The sequence below is a fragment of the Theropithecus gelada genome, chromosome 12, assembly GCF_003255815.1.
Source record: "Theropithecus gelada isolate Dixy chromosome 12, Tgel_1.0, whole genome shotgun sequence".
Classification (NCBI taxonomy): Eukaryota; Metazoa; Chordata; class Mammalia; order Primates; family Cercopithecidae; genus Theropithecus; species Theropithecus gelada.
The window spans coordinates 59,669,934-59,683,377 of NC_037680.1; the positions used below are offsets into that span (position 1 = coordinate 59,669,934).

The 13,444-nt window shown below is 40.8% G+C and overlaps 1 pseudogene; it reads left to right on the forward strand.

The window, feature by feature from the left end:
* Positions 1-809: 809 nt before the first annotated feature.
* LOC112635780 lies at positions 810-1,427 on the forward strand (annotated as a pseudogene).
* The last annotated feature ends 12,017 nt before the right edge of the window (positions 1,428-13,444 follow it).

The following is a 13,444-nucleotide window of genomic DNA, read 5'->3' on the forward strand; positions in this document are numbered from 1 at the left end:
TTTGACTCTCTCCATGGACCCTCCCCACATTATCTTCACTTGTAGTCATTCTCTGTTGGGGTGGGCGGGGGGACCCTGACAGATCCAGGCTATGTGATCTTTAAAGCTGGTAGCCCCAAAGAAGCCATGGATATAAACAACCCCTTTGAAACTTCTGGACAAGATTGGAAAAGTAGGAGTAGGAGAGTGATGAGGAAAATTGAAGGCACTGATAGAAGTGATGAAAGCCCATATCTTACAAACATAACACAATTAAAGGTGTAAAAAGATTAGGAATGAAGAATAGAAACTAACCACAACTTGGTGCCCACAGGACTTAATCAATTGTCTGTACGTTCAGTTGTAAAGGGAACAAACAAAATTCACAGATTTTGTGTAACATGAGATATGATTAATACTACACTTAACCGTTTGTGACAAGAAAATTTATTTTTTGACTTTTGTGTATATTTTTTTGGGAATTGTGTATAAAAGTAAGAAAATATTTAATAAATCAAAAATTATTTGGGAAAATTAATGAGTGATAGGTGTATAAGAAAGGGTCTCCTAAATAGGACATTCTTAACTTTTAAATCTGATATTAACTGGATCAACCATGCCTCCTCTTAACCCTTGGAGCTTCTAGTTGCAGCAAAATACTAAGTCTGGTAAATTCAGCATTGTTCTATGAACTCTGTAAACAAATTTGTACCTGACAGTATATACTTAACAATCAGGATTCTAGTAAATTCAGATGTTGGCCTTCGGAGTTCTCTGGGGACAGTAGCTGCCTGACCAGGGGCCCGGAGCCACGGGCTTAGCCGAGGACCATGGGCTCAGGGTCTAACCAGCAGTTTATAGGTGGCTGCTCCAAGGCGGCAGAAGAGGCACCCGAGGAGGCGCGGGAAGATGCGGCCCGGGCGGGCGGCGTAGGAGCCTCAGCTGCTGCATCTGTAAGTGGTTCAGCGTGCGCATGGGGTTCTGCTTCCTGTCCATGACCGCCCGCGCCCGGGTCGCGCTCAAACCCCTAGTGGACGTCTTTGTGCACCAGAGTAAGCTGCACTTGAAAGGCTTCCTGAGCTCGAAGGAGGGTGAGGCAGTGGAGTTCACCTTTTAAGTAGTCAGCCACGGGTCTGGAATCCATCCATGTCACCGGACCTAGTAGGGAGTTCCGTATTGGGAGTGAGAGGTGGCCAAAGGGGAAGAACATGCAGAAGCGCAGATCAGACGTCAGGTGCTGCAACTGTGGAGGTCTAGACCATCATGCCAAGGAATGCAAGCTGCCACCCCAGCCCCAGAAGTGCCACTTCTACCAGAGCATCAGTCATACGGTAGCTTCATGTCCGCTGAAGGCCCAGCAGGGCCCTAGCGCACAGGGAAAGCCAACCTACTTTGGGGAGGAAGAAGAAATCCACAGCCCTGCCCTGCTCCCGGAGGCACAGAATTGAGTCACAATGGGTGGGGGCTATTCTTTGCTATCAGGAAGTTTTGAGGAGCAGGCAGAGTGGAGAAAGTGGGAACAGGGTGAACTGGGGCTACTTGGCACTGCCATGTGTCTCAGACTGGGGTTCACACCGTCACCCTATCTTCCCTCTGTTGGGGGAAAGGGTGAGTCAAAGGAGCTCCAACCATGCTCTGTCCAAATATAAGTGGGAGTTCTGGGGGCAACCAGGACGTGGGAATCACCCTACAACCTGCATGCTTTATCTGAGGTTCCATCTCCAGAGTTTCCAGCTTTTGAAAGTGGCCTGGATAGGGAAGTTGTTTTCCTTTTGAAGAAGGATATGCAATAATTCCCATGCCAGAGTGAAATGATTAAGGATGAGACCAGATTCACGGAGCCCAGCCACTACATTCTGTGAAAGGAAATCGCTCAGGAGTAAGGCAGTGTTTTTTTTTTCACATCTTGTATCCTCATACCCACTTTTGGGATAGGGTGCTGGCAACTGTACCAAGCAATGGATAGTGATGATGGCAAAAAGGATGTTTGGGGGAGCAACTGCAGACCTGCTCCTCCTATGCTTACCCCCACCCCATTCTAGGCCAATGTGATTTTATTTGCTCTCTTGGATACTGCACCTTGGGTCCCACTTTCTCCAGGATGTCAACTGTGTGCAAATGGTGTATCTTGTGCATTTTAACTTTTTTTTCCTTAATATAAATATTCTGGTTTTGTATTTTTGTATATTTTAGTCTAAGGTCCTCATTTCCTGCACTGTGTTCTCAGGTGCGTGAGCAATCTGTGATAAGAGAGCAGCAGCTCCAGGTCTGCGCACAGGACTACTTTTCGTTTTTGCCACTGTGGAGAGCGATTACTTGGAGTGCACAGACTATTGAACTACCTCATTTCTGCCAATGAGAGCTGGCTTTTCTGCCATAGTATCCTCTTGAAACCCCCTCTGCCTTGAACATGTTTTAGGGGAGACTAGGTTTTTAACTGGGTTGTCCCATGACTTGATTGCCTCCTACTGGAAGATTGAGAATTAGTCTAAACAGGAAATGGTGGTACACGGGCTAGGAGAGGCTGGGCCAGCTGAAAGGCCCAGAGAGGGAGCCAAGATTAGGTGAGGGTTATCTAATCCTAGGGCACAGGATGTGCTTTACATCCCAGATCCATTCTTCACCAGATTAGGCTAGGCCTACTATGCACGACAGGGTATGTGTGTTCGTAAAACTGGAGTTGGTGAGGATACGTTTTAAGACCAATACCCCTGTACTTAATCCTGTACTGTTGAGGGATGGATATATGTAGTAAGGTATCCTTAACCTTTCAAAATTCTCAGGTTCCAGGGAGACACATAAACGAGGGCTTTGTGGTGCCTGGGCCTGTGTCCTGCCCTGCTGCAGTAGTGATTAATAGTGTCACGGTAGCTAAAGGAGAAAAAGGGGGTTTTGTTTATATGCTGTGAGATCACCGCAAACTTACCTCACTGTGTTGAAACGGGACAAATGCACTAGAATGCTTTGTGGTGTGTGTCTGATCCTGGGTTCCTGTCTCCCCGAAATGCTGCCCCCCGCCCCGCAACCTCTAATTACTGTATTTATCTGGGTTTTATGGGATTTCACTAAGTTGGTGATTGCTAGGTGGCCTAGTTTGTGTAAATATAATGTATTAGTCTTTCTCTGTGTTCTTCGGGGGTTTTGTTTACAAACTTCTTTTTGTGTTGAGAGAAAAGTAGCCAAAGCATCTTTGACAGAAGGTTCTGTACCAGGCAACAAGATCTGAAACATTAGTTTGGGGGGCCCTCTTCTTAGAGTGGGGATCTTGAACCATCCTTTGTTTTGTAGTCTCCTTCCCCTATTACCTGTTAGACCAGATCTTCTGTCCTAAAAACTTGTCTTCTACCCTGCCCTCTTTTCTGTTCATCCCCAAAAGAAAACTTACACACCCACACACATACACATTTAATGCTTGGAGCGTCTCCACAACTCTTAAATGATGTATGCAAAAATCCTGAAGAAGCTAGGAAAACCCTCCATCCCTTGTTCTCAACAGTCAAGACCATTACCATTTCTTTCTTTTTTGTTTTTGGTTGGAGTCTTGCTCTGTTGCCCAGGCTGGAGTGTAGTGGTGTGGTCTTGGCTCACTGCAGCCTCTGCCTCTTGGGTGCAGGTGGTTCTCCTGCCTCAGCCTCCTGAGTGGCTGGGATTACAGGTGCCCGCCACACCCAGCTAATTTTTGTATTTTTAGTGGAGATGGGGTTTCACTGTGTTGTCCAGGCTGGTCTTGAGCTCCTGACCTCAGGTGATCTGCCTGCCTCCGCCTCCTAGGGTGCTGGGATTGCAGGTGTGAGCCCCCTCCACATGCCAAACACTTAAGACACTGCTGTAGCCCAGGCACGGTGGCTCGCACCTGTAGTCCCAGCACTTTTGGAGGCTGAGGTGGGCAGATCATGGGTTTGGGAGTTTGGGACCATCCTGGCCGGCATGGTGAAACCCCGTCTCTGCTAAAATACAGAAGATTAGCCAGATGTGGTGGCACATGCCTGTGGTCCCAGCTACTTAGGAGACTGGGGCAGGGGAATTGCTTGGGCTGGGTGAGGAGAGGCGGAGCGGAGGTTGCAGTGGGTTGAGATCACGCCACTGCACTCCAGTCTGGCGACAGAGCGGGACTCCATCTCAAAAAAAAAAAAAAAAAAAAAAAAAGACACTGCTGTATTTTGGACGGCTCAAACCTACTTAACTTTTAATCCTAAAGTAATGAGATGCAACTGGGAGCCTTCCATGTAGAAACTGGGGTCAGGAGGCCAAGAAAGAGAATATGAATGTATATCCAAGTCACTCAGGAACTTCTATGCAGGTGCTAGAAACTTATGTCAAAGTGACCACAAGATTGTTTAATAGGAGACGAACAAATATAACTCCATGTTTACTGCTAGAAACTGAAGCTTTGTGTAAAATCTTGAATTTATGGGGAAGGAGGGTAGGAAAGCTTGCACCTGTCTATTCTTTTCCTGATCCCTTTTCCTCATTCCTGAACTGCAGGAGACTGAGCCCCTTTGGGCTTTGGTGACCCCATCACTGGGGTGTGTTTATTTGATGGTTGACTTTGCTGTACTGGGTACTTCCTTTTTTCCATTTTCTAATCTTTTTTTTTTTTTTTTTTTTTTTTTTTAAAACACATGCTGACTCTTCCCTTCTCCTTTCCCTGGGAAAATACAATGAATAAATAAAGACTTATTGGTACTCAAACTGTCAAAAAATTCAGAAGTTAAAATTTCTAATATATTATAAAACACTCAAATTTCCCACCAAGAAGTTAGCAAGTTCAGACATATGAACATATATATGAATATTTTAGTTAATGGAACTGGAGGCCATTATCCTAACTGAAATATCTCAGAAACACAAAGTCAAATACTGCATGTTTCCACTTGTAAGTGGGAGCTAAACAGTATGAGTACATGTGGACCTACAGAGTGAAATAAGACACGGGAGATTACAAAAGGTGGGAGGGTAAAAGGAGGGTCAGGCTAAAAAAAATTACCTATTGGGTACAACGTTCCCTATTCAGAAGATGGGTATGCTAAAAGCCCAGACTTCAGCATGACACAATGTATGCATGTGAGAAGCCTGCGCTTGTACTCTCTCTACAAAAAAAAGAAAAAAAAATCCTAAAACACCAAAAGCTAGATACATTTAAAACAGACACATGAAAATTATTAGTGTTCAGCTAACAATACAGTAAAAACTGTATTCATTTTAAAAAAACTTTCAACTTTTGTTTTTGATTTAGAGTATACATGTACAGGATTGTTATAAGGGTATATTGCATGGTGCTGAGACTTGGGGTACAACTGAACCCGTTATCCAGGTAGTGAGCATAGTATCCACTAGGTAGTTTTTCATCCCTTACCCTACTTCTTCCCTCCTTCCTCTAGTAGTCTCCAGTATCTATTGTGTTCCTCTTTATGTCCATGTGTACCCAATATTTAGCTGCCTCTTATACGTGAGAACACGTGGTATTTGGTTTTCTGTTTCTGCATTAATTTGCTTAGGATAATGGCCTCCAGCTGCATCCATTGCCACAAAGGACATGATTGGTTTGATTCTTTCTTTATTTATTACTGCGTAGTATTCCACAACGTGTACATACCATTCCCCCCCCCCCCCAGGGAAAACCTTTATTTTTATATTTAGGTTTGATGAATGAATAGTCATGCAGAAATGTGATTGGACTCAAAGGATCTGGCCTAATGGTGATGGATGGAGTGGGGAAACCCAGCAAGGCCACTCTGTACAATTCCCCTTCCCCTGGGTATCAGGCAGGACTCCTTGGGAATGAGGGTCTTCCAGGAGAAGGGAGAGAGTGACCTTGCTAGGTTTTATGGCTGGCTTTGGGAGAGAGGCGTTCTAGTTTCTATGACCTGCCTTGGGAAAAAAGAATTCTGGTTTCTGTGACTCACTTTCGGGGAGAAAAGGGGACAGGAACCAGGAGGGAAGAACAAAGACCTGGCTTCTGAGGCCTTCTAGTCTCTTCTGGGTCAGGGTAGTCCGCATGCCAAGGTGCCATACTTTGGAGTTTCTTTTTTTTTTTTTTTTTTTTTGAGACGGAGTCTCGCTCTGTCACCCAGGCTGGAGTGCAGTGGCCGGATCTCAGCTCACTGCAAGCTCCGCCTCCCGGGTTTACGCCATTCTCCTGCCTCAGCCTCCCGAGTAGCTGGGACTACAGGCGCCCGCCACCTCGCCTGGCTAGTTTTTTTGTATTTTTTAGTAGAGACGGGGTTTCACCGTGTTAGCCAGGATGGTCTCGATCTGACCTCGTGATCCGCCCGTCTCGGCCTCCCAAAGTGCTGGAATTACAGGCTTGAGCCACCGCGCCCGGCCCATACTTTGGAGTTTCATGAGCCCTGGCAGCAGGTCCTTGCAGATTTCACAGGCAACTTGTGATCCAAGTAATTGATTTTCAGTTCCCCAATTTCAGAGGACTTTAGCAGAATCTGGTTGAAATGACAAAGTGTTAGAAAAACCTCTTCAAAGTTGAAATTCATCGAGTTCTTCAGCTGAGGGTGTAAGAATCCCAGATGTAAGGTTAGCAAGAGTTAGGAGTTCTGGAGTCTTCCCTGCATGCCCTGGCTCTTGAGCATCAACAGGCCAGAAGCTCACAGTATCTGATCCTCCTGTGGTTCAGCAGGGATGTGTTTTAGAGTAGCATGTTCAGAATGAAACTGGTGTACTTAGTCAAGCCTGGAGGGACTTTTGAAGTCAAGTGTGGCCCACGCTGCTCTCATGGGAACACAGGTGCTCCAGCACCTGATGTGTTCAGGAGTAGGTGGGGGGAAGCTTCATCCCCCTGCTGTCTAGACCATCCTGCCCCATGACACTATTTCATAGTGTGCACGTCCCACGTTTTCTTTATCCAGTCCACCATTGATGGGCACTACGTTGATTCCATGTCCTTGCTATTGTGAATAGTGTTGCAATGAACATATAAGTCCGTGTATCTTTTTGGTAGAACGATTTATTTTCCTTTGGGTCGATATCTAGTGTGTTAGTCCATTCTCATGCTGCTATGAAGAAATACCCAAGACTGGGTAATTTATAAAGAAAAGAGTTAATCGACTCACAGTTCCCTATGGCTGGGGAGGCCTCAGGAAACTTACTATCATGGCAGAAGACACCTCTTCACAGGGTGGCAGGAGAGAGAATGAGTGCAAGCAGGGGAAATGCCAGACACTTATGAAACCATCACATCTTCTGAGACTCACTCACTATCACGAGAACAGTATGGGGGAACCGCCCCCATGATCTAATTACCTGCACCTGGTCCTGCTCTTGACATGTGGGGATTATAGGGATTATAATTCAAGGTGAGATTTAGGTAGGGACACAGAGCTAAACCATATCACCCAGTAATGGGATTGCTGGGTCAAATGGTAGTTCTATTTTTAGCTCTTTGAGAAATCTCCAAACTGCTTTCCACAGTGGCTGGACTAATTTACATTCCTACCAACAGTGTATAAGCATTCTCATTTCTTTGCAACCTCACCAACATTTGTTATTTTTTGACTTTTTAATAGTAGCCATTTTGACTGGTGTGAAATGGTATCATTGTGTTTTTGATTTGTGTCTAGTTAGTGATGTTGAACACTTTTGCATATGTTTTTTGGCCTCTCATATGTCTTCTTTTGAGAAGTGTCTGTTCATGTCTTTTGCCCTCTTTTTAATGTGGTTGTTTTTTGCTTGCTGATTTAAGTTCCTTAGAGATTCTAGATATTAGACCTTTGTTGGATGCGTAGTTTGAGAATATTTTCTCCTATTCTGTAGGCTCTTTTTACTCTGTAGATAGTTTCTTTTGCTGTGCAGCAGCTCTTTAATTAGGTCCCATCTTTCAATTTTTGTTTTCTTGCAATTGCTTATTTTGTTGACTTTGTCAAAGATTAGTTGGTTGTGGGTGTGCAGCTTTATTTCTAGGTCCTCTCTTCTGTTCCATTGTCTGTTTTTGTGCCAGTATCATGCTGTTTTGGTTACTGTAGGTTTGTGGTATAGTTTGAAGTTGGGTAATGTGATTCCTCTGGCTTGGTTCTTTTTTTTTTTTTTTTTTTTTTGATACAGTCTCACTCTGTTACCCAGGCTGGAGTACAGTGGTGCCATCTTGGCTCAATGCAAACTTTGCCTCCCTGGTTGAAACAATTCTTGTGCCTCAGCCTCCCAGTAGCTGGGACTACAGGTGCACACCAGCATGCCCAGGTAAGTTTTTGTATTTTTTAGCAGAGACAGGGTTTTTCCATGTTGGCCATTCTTGTCTTGAACTCCTGGCCTCAAGTGATCCACCTGCCTTAGCCTCCCACAGTGTCGGGATTACAGGAGAGCCACCACGCCTGGACTGGCTTTGTTGTTTTTTTTATTTGCTTCAGATTCAAGCCTCTTTTTGGTTCCATATGAATTTTAGAATAGTTTTTCTAATTCTGTGGAAAATAATGTTGGTAGCTTGATAGGAGTAATGTTTAATCTCTAGATTGCTTTGGGTACTATGGACATTATAATGATATTAATTCTTATAATCCATCAGCATGGAATGTTTTCCCATTTATGTCATCTATGATTTTTTTCAGCACTGTTTTTTAGTTCTCTTCATAAAGATATGTCACCTTCTTGGTTAGATGTATTCCTAGATATTTTTTTATGGCTATTGTAAATGGGGTTGTATTCTTGACTTGGCCCTCAGCTTGAATATTATTGGTGTACAGAAATGCTAGTTATTTGCATATTGATCTTATGTCCTGAAACTTTACTGAAGCCATTTTATTAGTTCTAGGAGACTTTTTGGCAGAGTCTTTAGGGTTTTCTAGGTACAGGATCATATCCTCAGTGAAGAGCAATGATTTGACTTCCTCTCCTAGTTCTGTGCCTTTTATTTCTTTCTCTTGACTGATTGCTCTTGCTAGGATTTCCTGCACTATGTTGAATAGGAATGGTGAGAGTAGGCATCCTTGTCTTGTTTCAATTCTGGGAATGCTTCCAGCTTTTGCCTGTTCAAAAAACTATATTGATTCAAAAAAAAAAAAAAAAAAGGAATGAATCACATAAGCTGTGTTTGAGTATGACTCTAAGAAGCATTTAAATAATTAAAAACTTCGTTACAAAACAAAAAAAATTATAGCAATAAATGAGTTGATTACTCAGTTACATAGGCTCTTGCTACATATTATATAATATATTAAAATAATGAAAATAAAAAGTGTTCTTATATGACACTATGGCATGCCAGGCAATGTTTTCAAATTTTTTCTAAGCACTATCATATATAGTTTTTTAAATATAAATATATAGTTTTCACTAATAAAAATTTTATATATTTATTTTGTATAATATTTTGTTTTAAAATATCTATACATTGTGGAATGGCTAAATTGAGGTAATTAACATATATATTACCTCACATACTCTTTTTTTGTGGTGAGAACACTTAAAATCTATCCTTTTAGCAATTTTTAAGAGTACAATACATTGTTATTAAATATAGTCATCGTGTTGTACAATAGATCTCTTGAACTAACTTCTCTTGTTTAACTGAAGCTTTCTATCCTTTGATCAACATGTTCCCACTCCCTAGCCTCTGGTAACCATCATTCTACTCTCTGCTTCTATGAGTTTGACTTTTTAGATTCCACATATAATTGAGATCATATGGTACTACTTGTCTTTCTGTGCTTGGCTCATTTCACTTAACATAACGTCCTCTGGTTCATCCATGTTATTGCAAATGACAGGATTTCCTTTTTTTTTTTTTTTTGAGGTGGAGTCTTTCTCTGTCTCCAGGCAGGAGTGCAGTGGCGTGATCTTGGCTCACTGCAACCTCCGCCTCCTGGGTTCAAGTGATTCTCCTTCCTCAACCTCCCAAGTAGCTGGGACTACAGGTGCATGCCACCACGCCTGGCTAATTTTTGTATTTTTAGTAGAGGTGGGGTTTCATCATGTTAGCCAGGATGGTCTCCAACTCTTGACCTCGTTATCTGCCTGCCTTGGCCTCCCAAAGTGCTTGGATTACAGGCAGAATTTCCTTCTTTTTTAAGGCTGAATAGTATTCTATTGTGTATACATATATACCACATTTTCTTTATCCATTCATTCGTTGGTGGACACTTAGGTTTGATTCCTGATATGGTCAGGCTTTGTGTCTCCACCCAAGTCTCCTCTTGAATTATAATCCCCATAATCCCCATGTGTCAAGAGAGAAACCAGCTGGAGGTAATTGAATCATGGGGGTAGTTTCCTCCACACTATTCTTGTGATAGTGGGTTCTCATGAGATCTGTTGGTTTCATAAAGGGCTCTTCTCCCCTTTGCTCAGCACTTATCCTTCCTGCTGCCTTGTGAAGAAGGTACCTTGCTTCCTTTTTGCCTTCTGCCATGATTGTAAGTTTCCTGAGGTCTCTCCAGTCATGCTGAACTGTGAGTCAATTAAACTTTCCTTTATAAATTACTCAGTCTTAGGTAGCTCTTTATAGCAATATGAAAGCAGACTAATGTAATTCCCATGTCTTGGCTATTATGAATAATGCTGCAATGAACGTGGGAGTACAAATATGTCTTTGACATACCAGGTACTATTATTATTCCCACTTTATAAATGGGGAATCTGAGGAACAAAGAGATTATGCAATTGCTCAAGGACAGCCAGGTAGGAAGTGGGATAACTAGAAATTACATCCAGGCAGCCTAACTTAAGATTCTCTTTGTTTCTTAAAAAGTTAAGTATTTCAAAATTTGTTAAAGATGATGTAAAGATAACAGACATTAAATAAATATCTACATCTATGTCTATATTTCATACCAATCCTGAACCTGTGCTTTTCATAATTTTCTTTGTCTTGATTCCTGACAGGAAAGTGCACTTTAATTTGTCCTTGTTAAAACTTGGTTTTGATTTGAGTATTGAGACAAAGCCATGAGCAGAGTGGACCAGTAGCAGCAATTCTATTTTGTAAAGATATGTTAATAAATAATATATCCTATTCTGCTCATGTCAACTGTGACACATTTCAAAGATTAGTTAGTAGAAATTGGTATTTAAAAATACATATTAAAAGCCTATCATTTTATTTTTATATATCTATACTCATATGCATGTGAAATAGCTAGTGAAATAAAACCTTCATTGGCACTTAATGAAGGTTTTATTTCATGTGCATGGTATTTAAGCAGGATCATAATACTAATGTACTAACTTGAATGATGTATGAGTTAGGGCTCTCTTGGTTGCATGTTGCAAAAACCCAAATCGGTATAAAGTAAATAGATACTTCTTGGGCAGAGGAGATTCAAAGGTACAGTCAGAGGAATGAGTGATCAGAGAAGGACTATCATACAACACATTTTTGAGAAAATATGTTTTAAAATGTTAGAACTTTTCATCACTTTTCTCTGTATCACTCAGTTTATCTGCATTGGTATTTTTCTCTCAGCAAACTGGATTCCTTTCACTGTTCTGTCTGGTAGGGCTACTGACAGCTTCCAAACTTAATATATAAAAGCTTCGGGTACTACAAAGAGGCAAGGTGAATCTCTTGGAAAGGAACTCATTGACCCAGTTGGGTCAGCTGCCAACTCCTGGGTCAATTAATGGTGGCATAGTAGTTCTTATAGAAACCACAAGATGGAACATGAGTCCAGGAAGGTAAAGGACAGATTCTAGAAGAAAGTTTTTGGAATGATATTTTCAGAAGAATGGATTGCTGTCAGAAAATAAAAAAATAGCTTTCTATTTTAGAAATGAAAGATAAACACCAATATAAGGAAAATAGTAATAAAAATATGACTATTACATTAAATATAATTTTATCTGCTTTATTAAGGTATAATTATAAAAAGCAAAAGTAAGCATTTTAAGTGTACAGTTTGATGAATTTTGATAAATTTATATACTTAAGTTTCAATCACTACAATCATGATGTAGACTACTCCAGCATCCCCAAAAGTTCTCTAGTGCCTCTTTGCAGTCAATCTCTTTCTATTTACTTCCAGTTCCTGACAACCATTGATCTGCTTTCTATTATTAAAGCTTTGTTTTTTTTCTAGGATTTCATAGAAATGAAGTCATACAGTATGTAGTGTTTTTTGACTGGCTTTATTCACTTAGTATAATCCTTTGAGTTTCATCCACGTTGTTGTGCTGCATTAGCAGTTCTTCCCTTTTTTTTTTTTTTTTTTTTTTTTTTGAGACAGAGTCTTACTCTGTTGCCTAAGCTGGAGTGCAATGGTGCAGTCTTGGCTCACTGTAGCCTCTGCGTCCTGGGCTCAAGTCATCCTCCTACGTCAGCCTCCCAAGAAGCTGGGACTACAGGTGTCACACCCCGCTAATTTTTGTATTTTTTGTAGAGAGAGAGCTTCGCCATATTGCACAGGCCGGTCTTGAACTCCTGAACTCAAGCTATTGATTCACCTTGGTCTCCCAAAATGTTAAGATTACAGGCGTGAGCCACCATGCCCAGCCCCTTTCCTTTTTGTTGTTGAAAATATTCTATTATATGGATATAATAAATTATTTGTTCATTCATCAATTGATGGATTTCCAGTTGTTTACTGCTAGAGTGTAATTGATATTTGTATATGGATCTTGTAACACACAACTTCTTAGTTATGAGTTTTTTGTAGATTTCTTCCTACATAGATAATCATGCCATCTGCAAATAAAGCTGATGTAGTTCTTCCTTTTCAATCTGTATGTCTTTTATCTCTTTTAGTTCTCTTATTGCCTAGGCTAGTTCCTCTAGTACACTGCTGAATGGAAATGGTGACAGTGGACATTCTTATTTCCAGTCTCAAGAGGAAAGTATACAGCTTTCTACTATTAAGATTAATGTCAATCTTTTTTTTTTTTTTTTTTTTTAAATAGACGCTCTTTATCAGGTTGACAGAATTCCCTTCTTTTCCTAATTTGCTGAGAGTTTTTTTTAATCAGTGGATATTGAATTTTGTTAAATGCATCTATCAAGATTATTTTATGGTTTTTCTACTTTACTCACTAATTATAATGAATTACATTTATTGATTAAAAAAGTTAAACCGTATCTGAGATAAACATCACTTGGTCATAGCATATTATTCTTTTTATATATTGTTGCCATTTTGTTAATATTTTATTAAGGATTTTGTGTCTATTTTCATGAGGGATATTGGTCTGTAGTTTCTTTTTTGTTCAAGTGTGCTGAGATTTTGATTGTTACTGTACTGGATCTGTAGTCAATTTGGGGAGAACTGACATCTTGGTCTAGTTTTGCTAACAAGCTTTTGGTTTCTTCTCAAAATGAATTAGGAAGTATCCCCTTTTTAATTTTTAAATGAGTTAGTATAGAATTAGTATTACTTCTCCCTTAATTGTTTTGTAGAAAGGAGTTCTCTTTGAGGAAAGGTTTTTTTTTTTTTTTTTTTTTTTTTTTTTTTTTTTTTTTTTTTTTTTTGAGACAGAGTCTCGCTTAGTTGCCCAGGCTGGAGTGCAGTGGCCCGATCTCGGCTCACTGCAA